Raw genomic sequence first — 21,560 nt, 5'->3', positions numbered from 1 at the left:
TGTTACCTACAATTTATTTCAATTTTCGAAATGAATAGAACTGAATATTTGTTGTTTATCACTGCTACACATTTCGGAAAGTGCAGCGGCATATTTGGTTCTAATTTTTTTTTTTTATCCTTTTGATTTTCATGGACTTATTTGTTAACCAGTCTGGTGAAGTGGTTAAGATCCCAGTCTAGTAACCAGGAATTATGAGTTAGTCCTGCCTTAGGACCAAAGCCAGCTGGGGACCTTAGTTAGCCATTGTCCCTCACCCCTAGAAAACAGGTAATGGCAAGCCACTTCTGAAATTTTGTCAAAGATCTTGTCCAGGCAATTGTCAGGAACCAACATTGTCTTGTGTCAATTATATAGTTGCATACGTGTCTTTTATCCTTATCTGGCTATGCATAAGATGGCATCCCAAATCATTTCAACACTGGTCCTGCATTCCAACATGACCAAGAGGTACAACCCAGGATATTTATGAAAAAGGGACCATATGTGATTATGAAAATGGTGTCTATCTTATAGCCAGAGAACTGCAGAAGGAAGAAGTCTTCATAGAATAAGAACATTTTCCTATTTTGGGGGGAAGGGGGTAGCATAGTAACAATTGTGCACCCCTACGCTAGCCAAAAGATGGGCAGCCTAGGTTCCAGACAACAGTGTGCCTACAAAAAAAAGGTTACCTTTTCAGACTGGCAGATGGGTCATTAATCTTATACATACTGTAAATCTATTCATGAAGCTTCAAGCTCTGCAGAGATTTAAAATTGGTCTGTCTCATCCACTATACCAGGCACATCTAACCTGGCAATATTAAGCACATAATGCCTTACCTCCTCCCTATTCACTACTTTCATTATCTCTTGAAGGAGACTGGAAATGATTGGTAGCTATCTTCCTGCTCTCTGATACAAGGCAATTCCTCAGGATCACAGAAAGGAGAGAGTTGACAAAGATGAGTTTCATTCCTCTTGTTGCTCCTTGAATTCACGACAACATAGGCAGCTTCCTCAACTCTTCCTTTCCACCAGTGGCTCATTCATAAGTACCGGTAGTTTCTTTTTCCTTTTCCTTACTTATACAGTAGGTAGAGAAAGGTAAATAGTTTGGAGCTAAAGTATCCTTGACTCCCTTTGTTACACCACTTTTCTAGTCATCTACCGGCTCAAATCTCAGTTTTACGATTTTTATGACTTTATAAATATACACAATTTCTTCCAGTTTAAGATTAAAATTCCCCCACCCACATACCACTGGAAGTAAGGAACAGTATATTAGTATACTTTGGACTAATCATTGTATCCTTTTCCGAAGTCAAGTCATAAATTTGTTTCCCTGTTATGTGATGACGCAATTGATTTCTCTTTTACTCTTTAGTGGGAATAATGAGACCTTCAAAATTAGTATATTATATATTTTTTTTGAACATATAAAAAGTATTTTTCTTTAGAAGTTAGCCAAATTCAAACCTTATTTCCTTAAATCTAACATCTCCTTTCCAGAAATATTTGGCATAAATTATTTCTAATGAGCTAGAAAAGGCAAATTCATGAAAAATTTAAACTTTGGGCAAAACTACTTTCTGAGTAACAAATACTACGGGAAAGTCAGGACAAGCTACCAGTTCACGGGCAATAAGGATAACCATCCCAAATCAGTGATACACAGACAAAGGAAATGTTGCATTTAAACCAATAAAACATATAAGAAGATAAATTAGAAATGTGCTCAGTTGATATTTTTATCTAAACTCAGCGAATATATTTCCAGTACTTGTATCTGTATAGAAGTCTCTATTCAAAAATAAAGAGATCAAAAAGTTGACAATATTAAAAAGGCATTTTTTAAATACACATACATTAGAAAATGCACATATGGAATCTGTGAGAAGCAAGGGAAGGAAGGAAGGAAGGAAGGAAGGAAGGAAGGAAGGAAGGAAGGAAGGAAGGAAGGAAGGAAGGAAGGAAGGAAGGAAGGAAAGAAAGAAGGAAATATGTTTGTGAGTAAAATGTTGGAAAGAATAGATGTGAAAACAGATTCATTCAATACTACTTGTTCCATATATCAAATTTTCAGTCTTCTTTGATTAGAAATGCAATAAAATTTATATCTGCATTTAAAAAAAATCCAGGTTTCAGTCAAGAAGCAAATTAGAATTTATGTTCAGTTATTAGACCCGCCCCCCAACCTGCATTCTTAGATCTTTTACAATGGTCTCTGGTGGGGCTTGCTAAACTTTGGCTTGGGATTTGTAGTGGAACAAAAACTTCAGCCTTTCTACCTAGAATCATAGAATGGGTTGACTTCTCTGACTATCCAGGTTAGTGTTTTCTCTAGGACAATGGCTTTCCAGCCCTATTCCAAGGCAATTCTTTATAAGAAGTTAGACTGTTTCTGACAGTATTAATGATCTCAAGTGAATAACAATGAGTGCAGTACATTGCCCTTATTCTCTGCTTAGAAATTCACATAAAAGATGTGGGGTTCTGTTTTTTTGGGGGGAGACTATATGTTCAAAATAAGAGTAAGTCTGAGAAAGCTGAAATTGCTGTATTTAGAAAAAAAATTGAGATTGTAAAATATGGTGGTGTATAAAGCTTGATATATTCCCCTATATATTCTCATATAAGGTGAGCACAAAGCAATATTTATCGGGAAAAGTTGCAGCAGCTGGAAAAATTTCCAGCAATTCAATAAATAAATAAATAAAAATAAAAATGAATGATGGAACATATGAATTGTTACATTGACACTGACAATATTTTAAGGCGCTATCAATACTGGAAATGCTTTGATTGTAGGCTTGATCAAAGTGCTATGAACGTTTGATAAGGAACCCAAACTAATACACATTTCTCAGTTTGTTGGGGAAGGAGAATTAAACTACTTTAAATTTGTACAAAACCTCTATCCAAAATTAACCAATTTTATTGAAAAAATAGCTGGGAGGAAAAAACAGCTTAGGGGGGAAAAAAACCCTTCATTAAAAAAAAATACTGATTATGCCAAGAATGTTGATAGTCCAGATTTGTGATTCATTTCCCTTGGCTTGCTTTTATGTTGCCCTTTAGCAGCAATATGGGCTTTAGTTTTTTTAATGCTAACTTCTCCATAAACCTTTTCAGGGGATGCAAAATGTTCGCTGTCCCCACTCAGATACCATTATTCACATCCAAGTATTTGTGCATCTCTAGATAGCATTTACTGGGAACAGCTGCTCTAAGCCATACAACTTCAAAGAGAGAGAGAGGGAGAGAGAGAGAGAGAGAGAGAGAGAGAGAGAGAGAGAGAGAGAGAGAGAGAGAGAGAGAGAGAGAGAAGAAGAAGAAGAAGAAGAAGAAGAGAAGAAGAGGAGGAGGAGGAGGAGGAGGAGGAGGAGGAGGAGGAGGAGGAGGAGGAGGAGGAGGAGGAGGAGGAGGAGGAAAGAAAAAAAGAAAGAATCAAACATCTTTTGACTGAATAGAAAAATAATGTTAGCTGCACTCTTTCTTCTTCCATGCACATTTCATAAATGTCAGGTTCTTATTATTTCATGCCCTTATGCTTATTGGATTCTGGTTTTCTGTTATCTCCAATTTCCTAACACCACACTCTGGGATGCTTCTAATAAACTTAGCTATTGCAGATGTCTTTACCTAAGCAAGTTTATATTTCTGATGAGATTTTACAAATTTTAGAACATTACTGGGGAGGGGGGAGAAAGAAATTGGAATAATTTTCTAGCCAGGAACTTCAGATGTCCTAAAAAAAATTCCTAAAAGGAGACCTCTAAATCATCAAGTTGTGACATTTGACAAGATCTTGCAAATCTGGGCTGCAAATACCCTGACAAGCACTAGAGAGTAGCAGAAGGTTGAAGTCATATGTGTCACTTTTGCAGCCATTTTTTATTGACTGTATTTCTGTAGCTCAAATTTGGTAGCCCTAAATTTGCCAGCAGAATGTCTTATAAGAAAGTATATCTGTGATTTTGTGCATGCTTCCTAAAAAGTCACTATTTCAGATGGTAAGAATGATTTCATATTATGCATAATATTCAAAGGAAATTTTATGCTACACTATTTACCACATTCATACCCAACAGCCTCAGGAAGCTGAAAAACTGTAAATTCATTTTATGGTAAATTATTCAGTCTCAAAAAATTAATAGTGTTATAAAAATTACTAAATCAATACAGAATAAGAAGTTTTACACATATCTGGTGTAACTATTAATGGTCAAAGATCAAAATAAAGTGTTTGCCTGCCTGTCTGTCAATTTGAGCTATGAACTAGAAAATCCCAGTGTAAATGTGTAGCATTTTTTTTTTCCTGACATACTTATGCATGGGTTAACTGAACCATTGTTTATTTAATCCAATTTTATGGGATTATGATCTTCTGAGTCACAACTATCAAGCTGGGCACAACACTAGCCTAAAATATGATTTACTAGTTTAGTTATGGATTTTCTGAACTACACAATCGGTGTAGAAAAACTCAATAGAGGTGCTTCAAGAATATTCATGAAAAGATTCATCCTGTGAAATAATGCTTATTTCCTTTCATTTTAAAAAAAAATCAAACACTTGATACAATAATTATTACATTTATTATAAATTCAAATGTATTCAATCAGCTATCCTTTTCTCCACAACAAGACCCACATAAAGATAGTAAGTTTTATGATAATTACTTCATTATTATTAGCAATTAATGCACCTAAGCTTTCCACAGGTTGTCAGCCAGTAAACCTCAATAATAAAAAAGACAATGTTGGTTAAAGGTGGTCAGTTTTATTTTCTGATGTCCAGCATCAATTCTGGATCTATAGTTTCAAAATAGTTATATGCAAACGGGTAGACTGTCACATATATACAGTCTCCTTCAAAGAATGCATCCTTGTTTTGACACAAGTCATCACAGTGTGACATCATGCAGATACAGTACTCTCAATGATCTTACAAATATGGGTAAAATGCTTTCAAACAGAATATGCTAAACAGGGATATTGTGAAATATGTTTGGAGGATTTCAGACAGGCATCTGCCAAGGATACTTTAGATATTAAAGAACCTGGCTCACAGGAGTTGGCAGCACATGATTTCACTTAGTATTTGCCAGTCTATCATTCTAGGTGATTGAGTGATTGGTACTCATCAATTCTATGCCCGGTTTTGTTAGAATCCTCTCCCCCTTTCTTTCTCTCTCAAGCTGATCTAATTTACTGCAGAATTTCTGCCTCCTCCATTCCCGGAATAATCAATTAAACATGTTACAATCTTTTTGAAATTTAAGTTAGCCTGACAAGGCATCCACAAGCCTGTAAAATATTTTATTACTTATCTACAATGAAACTATTTAAGAAATAAACAAATAATAGATTAAATACAAAAAGGAGAGGAGAACTCTCAGATTTCATCTTGGTTTTATTTTACCATCCCTTATCCAAAGAACAAGGCTGCCTATTGGCCCTTTTGAAGTTGTTTTGTCTTTGCAAATCCAGATTTTTTATTCTATAATAAAGCAAGTCAGAGAACCAGTAAACATCCCAAATCCAGCCATTTGTACACAATGCACTGTTTTAATATTAACACGTTCTGCTTTGTTTGAAAGTTATTCTGCTTCAATGGATTTGACGTTTGTAGGACCATCTACCATACTCCATGCTACCTGCACGTTTGCGTATAGAAAAGTTTGCATTATTCTAATAAATAGTGACAGTATTACTTGCCAATAGCTTATTTAGTTCCATTCTCATATCACATTTGTTTACTGTCAATATGCCCATTTTTAGGAACTGGTGTTTCACTAGCTTGGATATTACTCCAGAATGTCAGAAAATTCTTCCCACGTAGGAAGAAATATATACTATCCTGATGGAACTCAGTAGGAGATCACTATGATCTTCAGAAAATGATGTACATAAAAAATAAATTTCTGCTCAGGTACCAGGAACCTCTCACATAAATCAAATGCTCATCATAGTGAGGAAAGCATCCTTCTCAAATTCATTGGATTGTTCACTGAAATGCATATCACTGCCTACATGCAGATGAGAATGTATATTTACTGAAAGTACTACAGTATGCATATAAAACAAAATCAAATGCATCTCTGACTTATACTGTTGAATCTTAATATAAGATTGAAAGCCTGCTTTGGGCTAAGAAGTTAAAACTTACATACTGAACAATACTACCAACGTCAAAAGCAAAGTATCTTCTTAAATCTACTGAAAGTGCTATAATTCTCAAACATCAGTGGAATCACAAATAGTTGTGCTTGAGCAAAAAAAAAATAAAATAAAACATATCAGCATAAATTAAACTTGTTCTCCCTTTCTGGGGCTCTGAGAAAAAGATATGTGGGATGGCTATATTTTGGGGGTAAAAATCCAGCCCTCTATTCTCTTTCAACTTTATCAACTCCCGTACGATCCCCTTATAGTTCTAACATGATAGACACGAATGAAAATGATCTCCTAGCAGGATCCTTGTCCATTTCTCTTTGGAGCCATTATTTAAGTTTACCTGGCACAGGATGAATGGGTTTAGTACACAGACAGCCTATACAATTGCAGAGGAATATTGATTTCCTTTACAGTTCACATTCATCATTTCAGAGTCCAGGATCTGGATGTTCTATGAAGCCATTATGGAATTCTTGGCATACATAATTGAAAATGTAGGTGGAAAACAATACCAGACAAACAGAAATTGCTGGTCAAAGAACTGCCAGTGAATTACCCTTTCAGATGAGTCAGATCCCTGAAAAGAAATATTTTGATTAGGATATTCTTCCTGAATTCCTATTTCCTTTCAGTGGTTTTGTTGATCAGAACTGCCAGTCCAGAATGAGGTTATGAATTGGCAAAGAAGTTTGCTTGGCTATTCCACTCTCCCGTTTGCCACCTGTGCATTTAATGCATACATCCCTAACTATGAACTATGATACTTGGAAGCTTGAACTGTCAGCAATGCAAGTCAAACTAATAAACGTTTTGTAAAATCAGAATCAATTTTTTGCCCCTTGAAAGTAACCATAGTCTTTACAGATTAATGATTTATTTTTTATTTATTTTTAACAGCAAATACAAGATACACCTTTCCCCTCTTTGGCTAATTAAAATAATAAATATATTTATTATTTATTAATAATTTATTAAGACGTATCAATTCATAGCTTGCTCCCCAGGCAGGTCAAATATTATCTATATAGAAATACTGAATGCAAGACATGAAGCGTATGAATTAAGCAGAAGTTTAAAAAACCCTTTGGCTGAAACAGCTCTGTCAACAGCTAGAATCCAGCTCTATTCCTGTTTGAAAACTGTTCAGTGGATTCCATGCATGTCCTTCCTGTGTGCATTTGCATGCAAGTGCGCAAGGAAACACTTTAAATCGGAGTTCAAGTTTCAAAAATGTAGCTTGCTCTTGTGTAGCTGGCTACCCATTTCTCGGTGCACGCTTTTATTTCTCTCTTCATGCATCCTACCCATCCCACCGCAAAAATGAGAGAGAGGGGGGGGGGTCAAAAAAATACAGCGTATAAAATTCAAATGAAGCCTGTTGTTCGAGAATCTAAGATGAACCGAGAGAAATCACTCACCTCCTTCTCGCTGGTGAAAGCGGCTGAAGCTAACGTTGTTCAAGGTTGCTTTAGTTCCTCATCTGCCTGTGGATCTTAGCTTCAACGCTGTGTCTACACAGACCTTCCTCCCCCGCTCTCTCTCGCTCGCTCGCTCTCCCTTTCCTTCTCTCTGCCTCCCTCCTTCTGCATCACTTTTAACTTCAGCAAGTAGCAAACTGAAGCTGTAGACCCCCCTCGGTCTGATTGATTTGGGTTCAGAACCTCTGCTTAAAAAAGCACCATCCTTCCTCAACTAAGAGCTCTTACTACTGATGAAGCTATAGCCAGTGCTGGATCTGAGGCTTTGGGGAACGGGCGGAAGGTGTGAAGGAATGTGAACGTTGGGAGGGAAAAGGAGGTGGGGGGAGGAAACTTGGCTGTACCAAACACCCAGTGATTTATTTGCAAGTGAACGAAGGAGGAGGGCATACGCAGGAGGGCTTTGACAAGGACTACCCATTATTAGAAAGAAACCCCAATCAAAGAATTTCATTTCCTGTTCAATCCTGGGATAAGGGACATCAATGTATGCAGTCTGTAAATTAGCTATGTGGGAGATTTTTTTTTATTATCCTGGTCCCTTTTAACTGTGATTTAATGTTAACTGGGTACATTCCCAGCACCTTACATAGTTGCATTGCCCTCTGCAATCAGTATATTAAAAGATCTTCACATTTAAAAGGAAACTTGTTTGCCCCCTTGCCACCATGATTTTTTTTAAAAATGAGGAGGCGTACAACTGGACAAACATAATGCATGATTGCACCTTTTGCACTATGCCTACATATAAGAAAGTCCAACATAAATTATGGTTCATTGGAGTCAACCAGACAGCATTTTTATCCACCTATCATCGTCCTTCCCAAGGATGTGGAGTAGGCAAATATTTTTGTATATAGTCTTAAAGGTATCATCCCAGGATGTAAATGGTTCCAAGTAAAGCTGCTTTTGCAATTGATTGATGGTGAATTTGTCAATGCTGATACTGTTCAAATGGTGCTCCAGTTGTTTTGGAATTGTACCCAAGACTCCTATTACTCTTTATACTATCTTTGCGTTCTTTTGCCCCAGTCGTTCCACTTCTATTTACAGGTCTTTATATTTTGTGATTTCTCCTCTATTTGCTGTCTCTGGGTACTACCACATCTACTATCCACATTTCTTTTTTTTTTTGTCTTCCTTACCGACAATTGTCAAGTATGGACAATTATGTGGTCGGTGCTTATCTGTTTGACGTCAGAGCATTTTAACATCTGCATTGTGTATTACTTGGTCTATTATGTAGTCCTAGCAACTTTTACTTGTAGGCAAGTGGTATTTCTTGCAGTTCTTCCATTCCATCATTGTTGCTAATTTGGCATGTCATTGTTTGTGGTCAATCTGCGCCATCTTCTTGCAGAAGCTAACTAGGTGGTCTACTTTTTCTTCAGCTTCTTTGCAGAGATGCCTATTGCTGTCTGCTCAATTCTGGCTTTCTATGCATTTGTTCTTAAGATTGGTCTTATGCAGCCAGAATTAGTCTCGCTGGCTCTTTCTTTAACTTTCCTGCACTTAGCCATTTCCAGGACTTGTTATCAGCTTTGTCTGCTAGCTTTTTTTTTTTTTTTAATGTACTGGCCATGTAATACCTTGCTTTGCCATTTTTATTATTGTTATTATTCTTAATTTGATCTTTCTTATACAGATCTTTCTTCAGTACTCAGTAAGCCTTCATCATATAGAGCTTTAGTGCAACTTCACTGTCATTCAAATATTCTTCCAATGCCTTTTTTATTCTTTATCTGTGTGGTGTAGGTGATGTTGGCATTTATTGTATCAAGTTCTCCCAAGGACCTGGGATGTTCTAATGTACAGTATATCTGATTATTATCATTTAAAGTAAAATGTTCAGGACAACTTCTGATCTGTATTGTAAGCTTCCTTATCATATAGTGGGATTTTTGGCAGTCTTGAAAGTTGAATAGGTTTTTATATTCACTGGGAAGGATATAATTCCATTCTCCCTAACATAAAGAAGAGGGAATTAAGCTATTTTCCAAAGCACCTGAAGGCAGGACAAGAAGCAACGGGTGGAAACTAATCAAGGAGAGAAGCAACCTAGAACTAAGGAGAAACTTCCTGACAGTGAGAACAATTAATCAGTGGAACAGCTTGCCTCCAGAAGCAGTAAATGCTCCAACACTGGAAGTTTTTAAGAAGCGACTGGACAGCCATTTGTCCGAAATGGTGTAGGGTTTCCTGCCCGAGCAGGGGGTTGGACTAGATGACCTCCAAGGTCCCTTCCAACTTTACTACTATTATTATTATTATTATTATTTCCACCTTTTAAATTAATTGGAAGTGGTCTATTAATTCTCCTTCAGATGGCATGTCTGCATTTTTGAAAAGATATCATTCAGACAACATAGACTCAATCAAATTTCTATTCTTAAGGTATGATGGTTCAGAATTATCTTGTATAGCAGCCAAAATGTAACTATATCATAGTAAATCACTATGGGATGATATCATTTCAAAGTTGACCTTAATAAAACATGTTAAAAATTGTGGAGTGACTTAAAGCAAAAGTATAATATAATACATCTATTCAACACAATTGTATAATTGTATAATTCAGTAGAACAGGTCAAAACAGATTTATTCATACATCTTTATTTTTAATTAATTCCCTGTTCTTCGTAATGAAAAAAAAATCAAGAATAAAATTGGGGTGGAGAAGGGTATTTTCTATTAAATTGTTCTGCACAAAACTTCTTTTATTTTTATTTATTATTCTTTTTTCCAAATAATTTTTAAAGGTAATCACTAAAGCCTTTTTTCAGAGTACTAGCATTCCAACTTTGGAAATAAATATCATTTCAATCAACATCCTCACTTGCACTTAAAATTAAGATTGTATTGATATATACTTCTTAATTCTCAATGTATTGTGGACATGGAACAAGAAGGTTTTTAAGATAACTTTTTAAACACTTTGTCTTTATATACACCAATCAAAGTCCATTCTTTTTTTAAAAAAATAACAACAACTTTTCTACAGTCTACTATGAAATCTCACCAAAAGATTTGGAGATATTCTTGATTGGATGCTATTTTTACTCTGATTTCTCCCTGAGCCTCTTCTTTGCTTGTTATTCTACTACTATATGACATCAATTGTAACTGCATCTTCAAATACATCCAATATAACCACCAGAATGTTGGTTTCACATGACGACCAATATAAATATTTCTATAAGCAAAGCAAAACAAAAACTGTCAGCAAGCTATTTTCCATTTAAGCTTGACTTATAATAGAGAATAGAATAACAAAGTTGGAAGGGACCTTGGAGATCATCTAGTCTTCTATACTATTTCAGACAAATGGCTGTCCAGTCTCTTCTTGGAAGATGATGGGGCACTCACAACTTCTGAAGGCAAGCCATTATACAGATTGATTGTTCTCACCATTAGGAAATTTCTCCTAGGTTGCTTCTCTCCTTGATTAGTTTCCATCTATTGCTTCTTTTCTTGTCTTCTGGTGCTTTAGAAAATAGTTTGCTGCTCTCTTCTTTGTGGCAGCCCCCCAAATACTGGAACACTGCCATCATTTCTTCCCTAGTCCTTCTTTTCACTAGACTAGACATACCCTATTCCTGCGAACATTCTTCCTATGTTTTAGCCTCCAGCTCCCTAATAATCTTTGTTGCTCTTCTCTGCACTCTTTCCGGAGTGCAGTTTTAATGAGTTTTGATGAGTGCAGTTTTGGTGAGAAGCCCAGAGAACCAAAAATTTCTTGATTTGAAAGCCACTGTGTTGCAACATTTTAATTGGCTTTAATGGGTCAATAAAAGTGCTGTAAGTCAGGAGTTCCCATTCCCTTTCTTACAAATTGGCAGTGTTTGTACTGGACCTCTTCCTAGAATTCCCCAAACAAATTAATTCTGTAATATTAATGGAAGATGCTGTCATAATGTCACTCTCACAAACTCACATTTCTTTTTTCAAGGACAATCTGTTCTACAGACATGCAACATATACTGATGATTAATTGGAAGATTTCCTGAGCATAACTACATGATTTAATGACAGTTTTAAAGCCTAGCATTTTTCACTTGAAAATTTAACTACTGCTTTTATGATGCTATGTATATGGGGAAATAAAACAGACATAATTTATATAAAGATAAGAATACCTCCTTCTTAGAGAAATATTGCATTGAACAATATTACAGTAACCACTATATAAGGAAAAAAAGAAAAAAAATACATATATATTTTGCTACTTTTGAAGTAAGGTAAAGCAATATTCAGACTTTTTGTCATATTTAAATGCAACTTATCATGAAAGCGATAAGTATAAATCAAAAAGAATATTTTTTTATAAAAAAAAGCAATGCGATTATGTTACAGCTATTGTAACTGAACATCAAGAAGAGGAAAATCTGGGTGATTTGTGTTGCTGAAGAAAATCCCATGAGGAAAGAAAAAGAAGGAAATGGAGAAAATAAGATAAATGTAGAATGTGCTGAAAGCTTTGGTTAGATTTTCTTTCATTCAAATCCTCTCCTGCAGTATCAGTTTTTATGTTGTGTTTCTTAATTTATGTTTGCTTTGTTTTAATTGTTATGCAGCTTTAACTACTTCTGCATTTTCTTATGGCTAGCAACCTGGCTTTATTTAGGGGCATAATCCCAAGCTATCTTCTTTATAAAGGTAGAGTCTAGAATAGTATAAGACTTCCATATAATGCAGTTTAAGAAAAATATATAACACTTGACACATAGTAAGCCTCTCTGAACTCCAAGAAGCTTACTCAGGAGTTTGCATGTATAGAGAGTGCACTATACTTCAAAAAGATACCAACCTCATTGAAATTACTAAAACCAGTAAAAATTTTCCTTTAGAGAAGAATGTTTAGAAGACATATGGAAGGCAGAGGGGCAGAGGGGTAGCAGTCCCAATTTTCAAACTTGTGGTATATAATTTATATGTATAGGATTTCAGGCTAGCATTTAGTAGAACAACCATGAAGGCTTTTTAAAAAATGCCACAATGTTCCCATCCTTCCAAAGATCAGAATCATACAAGCCATGATATTCTCTGTGACACTCCAATGAAATGAAAGTTAGACTTTGAAGAAGCAAAGTAAGAAGAGTATTGACACTTTTGAACTTTGGTTTTGGGGAAAGCTCCTGAAAATACCCTGGAAAGCCAAGAAAACAAACCAATGCATCTTGTTTGTATGCATCTCTCCATCCATCCATCCATCATCTATCTATCTATCTATCTATCTATCTATCTATCTATCCACACACACACACACACACACACACACACACACACACTTATAATATAAGCCTTTCACAGCAACTTTTACGTTGATATATACATATTTATTTTATATAGCTGCCCACCTCATGAATAAAATCTAAATTAATATATATTCAGATGACATAGATAGCCTCATGCATCCCTCAATTTTCAATTGATAATTATATAAATGAGGGTGAACATTCGTTCTCGGAACTTGTGGCTTGGTTTCCGAACATTTCATTACCAGGTTAGGTAACATCTTCAGCAGGGTTTAGGGGGTGTGAGTGTCAGTGTTCTTCTGTTTATAAGGACTTGGTGTGGTCAAACAGCCAACCAGAGACAGCCAACCAGAGATAGCACCAAACCTCAACCAAGCCATGCAAGCCCCCCCCCCCCAACTAGCACGTCATCTCCCAACGAACTTCACCTGATGTAACCTCCCAATCACAAGACCCATCACAAGACTCCCACTGGTGAATCACACCTATCCCATCACAAGACCCATTACAAGACCTTTACTTGACACACGCAGACCTGACTCATCACAAGTCCCTCACTTAATGTACCTACACTGGACCTATCACAAGACCTATTGCCTACATGAAGCCCTTATAAATAGAAGAACACTGACACTGATATCCCCTAAACCCTGTTGAAGATGTTACCTAGCCTGGTAATGAAACATTTGGAAAACAACCCACAAGTTCAAAGAATGAACCTTCATCCTCATCCTACACCTGAGCTACAGATATTTACCACTATTGCAAAATTATATAAATGTCACCATGCTAAAATGTTCTTTAGCTTTTTTTAATCTTTCTCCTGCAATCTAAGAGTAAACATGGTGAAATTGTAATGTTGAGGGTCCTTTAATTTACTTCAACTATAGGATATCTTTTATTATACAGTCATATTTCCAAAAGTCTGAAATCTTTACTTCCTATACTTTGATGAAATCCTATAACATGCAAAAAAAGAGAGAGAGAGACCAACCCTCATCAGAATCTGCTGTCATCAACAAAGGGGAGGAGGAAGAGGAGAAGGAGGAAGGAAGGGAAGAAGGAAGGAAGGAAGATATTTTTTCTAAGAAAATTTTTAACACAGCAAATTGAAGTAGAGAACTGTGAGGAACAATGTCACTAACAATGTAGTCATAGAAGGCTTCAAAAGAATCATCGTTATCATCACCATCCTTAAAAATACTCATATCTGCATAAAGTCTATATTAAATAATAGGTATAGATGTAAATTAATGAAAAATCAAACTATTGCTAATTAAATATAGTATAATCTGACAAAATAACATTTAGATGCCTGTATATTTGTTCACTGTGATGAACAACTACGTAGCCTGTTTCATTAATTTTAACTTAGACAGATTGGATAATCTGCTCTATAGAGTTGGAAAATCTATGAAACATCAGAAAGCAGGTGTTTTTATATCATCATAAATCAGGAGGAGTCTGGCTGAGATTCATTCATAACATTTTCATCATCTGGATTCATGGAAATGAATCTCTCATCAAATTTCATCACGTTTTCAGCAACTTCCATGAACTAGCAACCTCATCTTACCTACAGGATAAATCCACTTCCTTGATGTCGCAGCAAAAGTGCACAGCCAATACAGAATCACTACACTTAACAGAAAACTAATAGGTTACCATGCACATCTATATACTTTCTGCTACCATTTAGGACACAGCACCAAAAATATCATGGATTTCCAGGCTGTGTGCTACAATTGCATTTGTTCTGATCCATTTGGCAGAAATGCCCAACTGAGAGAAATAAAGCAGGCATTTGGGAGACCAAACTATCCACCAACAAGAGGAATAGATAAATCAATAGAACCAAATCGATTCCCAGGAGGACCTAATAAAAGACAGAGCACAGAAACGTAACAATACAACATCACTGGTTGTCATCTACAGCTCTCAGCTCAAACCATTTAAATGTGTTATTAAGAAGGTATAGTCCATTCTGGATAATTGAATCACTGCATAATGGCTGGCAGTCCTATACACATATATGGACAGCCTCCTGGCCTGAATCAGATTCTCACAAGAACAACAAGACAATAATATGAACATGGAAAAAAAAGCCCTGCAACAAATCCACATATTTATTTTGCCCCTACAGTTACAGTATTAGCATATAATATAATAGGCTTTAACAAGTGTGCAAAGAATAGAGAAAAATCCATGTGTTCTTTCTCTAATGTGATATACAGTATGTCATCTGAATTCTACATATGAAAAATATGTAGGCTTTGTGCAAAAGAATTAATGGATAGAAGTGGTCAACACATGACTGTGTAGGAAGTCAGCACCCCCCCCCCAAAGAATGAAATATTTTGGGGAATATTAAAAAGAGGCAAGATAGAATATTTCCCCTAAAGGAGAAATGGAGAAAAAAATCTTAACAAAGACAGAAAGTAGCCCCAGTCTTCCTGCTATAGGAAAAAAGCCTCAAGCAAAAAGGCCAATCCTTAGGAGATTTTGAATGGATTGGCCCAATCTATTCATAAACAAAACACCTTCAGCCCCCACAGCTGATGGGATCAAGAATTTACATCTTCCCACCCAAATTCTAAGGATAGGACATGACCTTTACGACATAATAGGATTAACCCACCACCATTGACACAAGGCTCACTACATTGCACGGCTCCCTGCAGCATCTCAATTAGAAGGTATGAAAACCCACCCATTCTCAACTCCATTTTGTCAGCTGTCTCAGAACTGCATGCTGTTGTTGGTTCTGCTCATCAATAAACAAGAACTTTCTTTCCTAAGCAGCTAGCCTCCATTTTATTTCCAGCATCTTAGCCTCCATTTTATTTTCAGTGTCTTTCTCCCGACTTGGAACTGGACTAATTTTTCTTTCAACAACTGAAAGCAAGAGTAGACCACTCTAGTGCAACCTTTATTGCTATTTCAAAGTAATCATTTTGAAAAAGAAAAGAAAAGAAACATTAGCACTACAGTTGAGCAAGATATTGCTGAATTTGAATACAGGTGGACATCGACTTGTGACCACAGTTGGGACTATCATGTCCACTGCTAAGCAAGATGGACGTTAAGTGAGTTGCACCTGATTTTACAACCTTTTATTTTTGTCACAGTTTTTGTTAAGTGAACCTGGCTTTCCCTATAGATTTTGCTTGTCGGAATCCAGCTGGAAAGGTGGCAAATGGTGATCATTTTACCCTCTGTTTCCCCAGAAGGCTGTAACAAACATAAATACATGCTGATTGCCCGGGGCTCAAATATTGATCACATGACAATGGGGATAGTGCAGTGGTAAGTCATGTTTTTCACTGCTGTTATAGTTTCAAATTGTCGCTAAATGAATGGCTGTAAGATGAGAGCTATCTGTACAATATATCAAAAAAATTCAGGGTATCTCAAAAAGTCTTAACAAGCACAACAGGTTTTTAAATATTATAGCTGTTAATCTGCAAAGTCTCACACATGACCTGGATCTGTTAATCTACTTGTCTCTCTCTCTTATCGTTCCATTTAAATCCAGTATCGGGTTACTCACTCCATAAATCTGATGAAGTGAGATGTAGCTCACAACAGCTTATGCTTTTTAATAAAAATCTGTTAGCTTGAAAAATGCTAAATGGTACCACCTTATTTTCCTCACCTATTGAAAATATAAGAGCACGTCTGAAAAAAATATGTTTTTTTTTCCTTGTCTGCTAATTAAAGCACACACAAACACTCACACTGAGGCAAGTTTAATCAATCTGCATGGGCCTTAGCCTTCTAAAATACATTACATCACAATCCCCAAAAGATAAACTGGCACCAAATGCCTGTTTAAAATCATATTTAGGGTTTATTAAGGCACAGAATAGCAAAGAGAAGCACAGTTGGGTGTTAGCCATAAAGAAGATGATTAAAATTTCATGAAATTCAAAGATATCTCAATTGAAGATTGAACTAAAAAATTAGTTTTGTAATAAGTTGGTCAAGGCTTTAAGCACACCCAACTCAAATCAAAATACTAATATGTTTACTGTATAGAGACATTATAGTGCTAGATTTCTTTCTGACTCATTGAAAGCTTAGGAAAACTTAACAACCTTCAAAACTTAAAGTTTTGTTTTCTTCTATATAATCAGCTCTGCTCTGGGAAAATTTGATGAATAAAAAGCATCTTATAAATTCCTTCCTCATTATTTATTGAAATAGATGTTTCTACTTTATTATATGTACAAAGGATCAAAGGAGATTTATGCAGATAGCTTAATAGAATAGCTACACGGTAGCCCTTAGAGTCTATTAAATTCTCCCCATTAAAACACATATGTATGACATTCTATTTCATACAGTATTTGGGAAGAAATGTCTTACACATTAAGCTACCATGCACATTGGAAATTGTCTGTAGTGAATAATTGGATAACAAATGAAACCCTGCAGTATTTCTGAAAACTAATATACACAGAGAGATGTGTAAAAACATGAATTGGTTCGTCTCAAGAAAAGGATTAAGTATAATAACGTGCCAAGATTTTCCACCAAGGCTATATCATAGAACTTTCTGAGAACAAGTTGGAGCCCCTTATTGCTTACAAGTTACGGGGTTTTTGTTTTTTGTTTTTTTTTTATGAAAAAAGTAGTAAAAGGCTAAGTAGAATAGATTTGTTGAATGTATAGAAACTGTAGGAGCTTCCCAAATATTACAATAGGCCCTTTTGTAATTTTAGAAATAAGTCTAAACTCCTTTTACTTGTTCAAAACTGAACAGTTTCCCTTTATCTTTTGCAGTGATTTTTTGCCCAATACTTTTACTAATGATCAATGACATTTTACTAATGATCAATTTTAATTTAACAATTGCAGAATAGACAGTAGTTTCATCCTATATACCTAGTAGTTCTAAATATGAACAAATATGTAAATTAGAGACAGAAAGAGATTATTACAGGAAGAAAAAAATAGAAAGATAACAAAATTGCTGTTCTAACTCCTAGACCTAACAGGCAAATTATAAACCTCAATAATCAGCAAAGTTAGTTTCATTATTTTCATTTTTATATCCCAAAAATGTGAGGTAACTATAAAATTAGCAATTGCAGTTTTCCCCCTTAATAATTTGCACACTTTCTCAGCATTATTATATTTTACACTAATGATGAACAAACTATTTCTACAATCTTGTAAAAAGATTATTCATTTTTATCATTAACTCTCTGTTCTTCCCAGAACAAAGAAAAGTTGCAAATATTAAACATTTCAATAAGAATTTCTGGTTCCCAGCTCTGAACCATGGGATTTTGCTACAAGGCAAAATGACATTTTAAGCCACTTTGCTTATTACCTGGAAATTATCTTCATTATGACTGCTTTGGGCATAAACTCAGCAATTTTAATACCCTGAAACATGATTATTCAAATACCTTTGAGAATATTAATAAATATTTAGACTCTCCTTAAAACATCTGATCTGCAATAATAAGATTAGAAGATTATGTTTGCCTAATGTTGTATCTATATATAAATTCTTCAGATACATGACCTATTGTCCCACTCCCATGCCCCATTCAATGGGGGATCAATCTTAGGTTTGTTCAGTTTCACATTTTACTTGCTAAAAATATGTTTGGTCCTCTTTCTGCATTAATGTATGAACTGGCCTGCAAATTTTTTTTTTTTTAAAAAAAAGCAGAAATACTCTTCTTTTTTCATGGCGTCTTCTACAATAGATCTCTTTATGCATTTCTTCCCTGTTTGTTTTCTTAATCATTAAGTTGACATGATCCATGTGCAAATTAACTAGTGCCAGTGTAGTGAAGACATAGAATAAATCCCAGCTTGAATCAAAGAGACTCACTGATTGACTCAGTTAGTGACACCAAGATCTAAACAAGAACATAACTGATCCTAGGGAAAGCTCTTCCCACCTGCTAATATATATGTTCCAGAGGTAGTTACAGAATTAACATAATTTACATTTGAAAGAGAGAGAAGGGGGTATTTTCAGTAGCTAAGGCAATATCTTGGCTTTCATAGTTTCTGGAGAATAAAACATTGCTTCAATTTTATTTTATTTTGCTATCCCGCAATGTCTGCTTGAAGATTTATGCTTACTTATCAATCTCCAACTATTGTCTTATAACTGGCTATACATAAAACTCAAAGGTTTATTCCCATTCATTTTCATATTTTATAAAATTATTAAAACCCAGAAACTAAGAGTAAGAATATTGAATGTAATGTCCACAAGCTAATATTAAAGCTGTCAGAGGTTTCTTCTTCCTGGATTCTCCACCAAGATTTTCATGCTTTTTTTCCTCTTCCAGTCCTTAAATGGTAGATTTTTTTTTCTTTTCATAATCAACACAAACTGTTGAACAACTTAAAAATAAGATATTCCATCCAGCATAATCAAAGATGCTGATATTTTATTGTTTTAAGAATTAGATCAGGCAGATAGTACATATCTGGAATATGTCATTTTTAAATAGCTGACTGTTCTCCAAAACAGCCAAAGTGCTGTAGACCAGAATCAGAAAAAATCCAGGTTCAGTCCATTCTTGACCTTGGAAACAATCTCTCTCAGCCTAATCCATTCTATTGGCTTCTTTTTGTTGGCATTAAATAAAGGGGAATATCCCTGTAAGTCACCTTGAGCTCTTGGAAGGAAGTAGGTATCAGTCTAAACAATAATTCAGTGGATAGTTTACAAAATATTAAACTGATCATTAAAGGCATGTCTGCATTACAGAGCTATGTTACAAGTGGTTTGCCCACTGCTATAGAAATAGGAATCTTTTTTTATGCAGAACTAGAGCAAAGTCAATGAACAATAGTAATCCAGTAGACAATCTTTGAAGAAGTGGGAAATGAGAACTTCTCCTTTCTTAACCTCTCTTTTCACAGGCCAGTTTGAATTACCAAATCATTATAGCTTTGGTTGTAATTGATGGATGATTCTTTAACAATTTGCAAAAAAACTAATCACCTTTGTTCATGTTCCTATATCAAGACTTCACCATAATCTCAGGAAATTAACAAAACTATCAGAATAATGAATTCAGTAATTCTCTTACCTTTCCACAACCTGGTACATTTTGGAGAGTCTTTAAATATCTTCTGCTTAGATATGTACAATCATTTGTCAATTTGAGCAACTGCAACATTTGTGTGGCCCTCTGCATCTTAACATCCTGCCATTCCCACCTTTTGTTCTCCAAGTTTGCTGCACAATCAGTGTGAGTACAACTCTTTATTTGATCCAACACATAGAGCTGGACTGTAGTATTTTTCAACTGGACATGAATAAAGCTTCCTCCACAGAGGTTGTGGAAGCAAGAGGCAGAATTGGTGATACCCAAGGAAGTAGGGGACAGAGACACTTTTTCTACACTTTAGTCTTAAAGCATTCTCTATGATCCCTCTGTTTTTAATGAAAACCTTATCATACTCCAAATGGAGCAAATGAAAAAGATGTGGTCACAGGACTAAAATTGCCAGAGTATTTTCACATATGTGCAGTACAGGATATTTTCACTACAAGAACTGGAACAAACATACATATTATTTAATGACATTGACATATCATTGACATTCCAGGTTTTTTTTTTTTTTTTTTTTTTTGTAATTTAAGCAAATCATTTTAGGAAGGGAAGGGGGCTTTCATATTATGAAATCATTTAAAGTCAGAATATCTTGCTAAATTAAAGCAGATTTAACCTAGGGGAAATATTGCTGTCCATTTTAATCTTCCCTCAACATGTATCCACTGTCCACTCCCCCACCATTCATATAAATACAAAAAGTGGCAAATGTCTTGTATTCCAGGCAACGCAAAGTTAAATGTAGGCTTTATGCATTATGACCTGGAAAGCATTATATTAAACTTTTAGATTGTTTTCCTGGCATGCTTATATACAGAATAATGATAGAGGTAAAATAATATGAAAGAAAAGAAAACAAGGCACTCCTAGAATTTTGCAGGGCTGCTGATCAGCAATGTGTGCTATATTCCAGTGAGCCATAATAAATGATTTTGAGGCATCATCTCTTTTAATCCCACTATTTTTTTTCATAACTTCCTAGTAAATGAAGAAGAGAAAAGCATTTCTAATGAAAGCCATCCATACAATAAATAAAATCTCAGAGAAAATTAAAAAAAAAAACACAAAAAATGGGTTATTTAAGGGCAAGGGGAAAATGGTTTACCAAACACAGAGGAAGAACAAAAAGACACTAAAGCTGTCCTTCCTTACTTTGCTTTTTCATATTTTGTGGCTATGGAATTCAGCTTTTATTTATTTATCCACTTGCCATCTGAATAAAACCTACAATAGCTACTTAGGTACTCAAGTGTGTGCTTTTTTAAAGCACATATTTTGGGAACTTCCAAATTTAAAATGCACCTATATTTATGCACTTAATGCCACTGAAGCTTTTTTAAGGGAAGAAAAGCATCAAAATATCTTAAATAATAATGTTTCCATCCCACTGTGCTTATGCTAAGAATTTCCTGCTCATGCTATTAGGTTTGTCTCCCTAAATTTATGACTCGTTAAAAATAAGTTTTTTTTTTGATGACCAAATGGTGCATTAGAACACCATGAGCCTCCACAAAGGCTGAATGTAAACATAACAACAAAGCAGTGATTTTAAATTTTCTGTACTTAT

The 21,560-nt window shown here is 35.2% G+C and overlaps 1 protein-coding gene across 1 annotated transcript in view; it reads right to left on the bottom strand.

Moving 5' to 3' along the window:
- Positions 1-7,897, bottom strand: part of CDH9 (cadherin 9) — a 145,725-nt gene extending 137,828 nt beyond the window's left edge. The window contains exon 1 of the mRNA XM_039349417.1: positions 7,582-7,897. The gene's annotated coding sequence lies outside the window, so the exon portion shown is untranslated. The remainder of the gene's footprint in view (positions 1-7,581) is intronic.
- Between the last annotated feature and the right edge of the window lie 13,663 nt (positions 7,898-21,560).

The sequence above is a fragment of the Crotalus tigris genome, unplaced genomic scaffold (assembly GCF_016545835.1).
Source record: "Crotalus tigris isolate CLP2741 ecotype Arizona unplaced genomic scaffold, ASM1654583v1 scf7180000018270.1253626, whole genome shotgun sequence".
In the NCBI taxonomy this organism is placed as follows: domain Eukaryota; kingdom Metazoa; phylum Chordata; class Lepidosauria; order Squamata; family Viperidae; genus Crotalus; species Crotalus tigris.
Note: the sequence above shows the minus strand (reverse complement) of the source record. Positions and strands in the feature narration are given on the sequence as shown.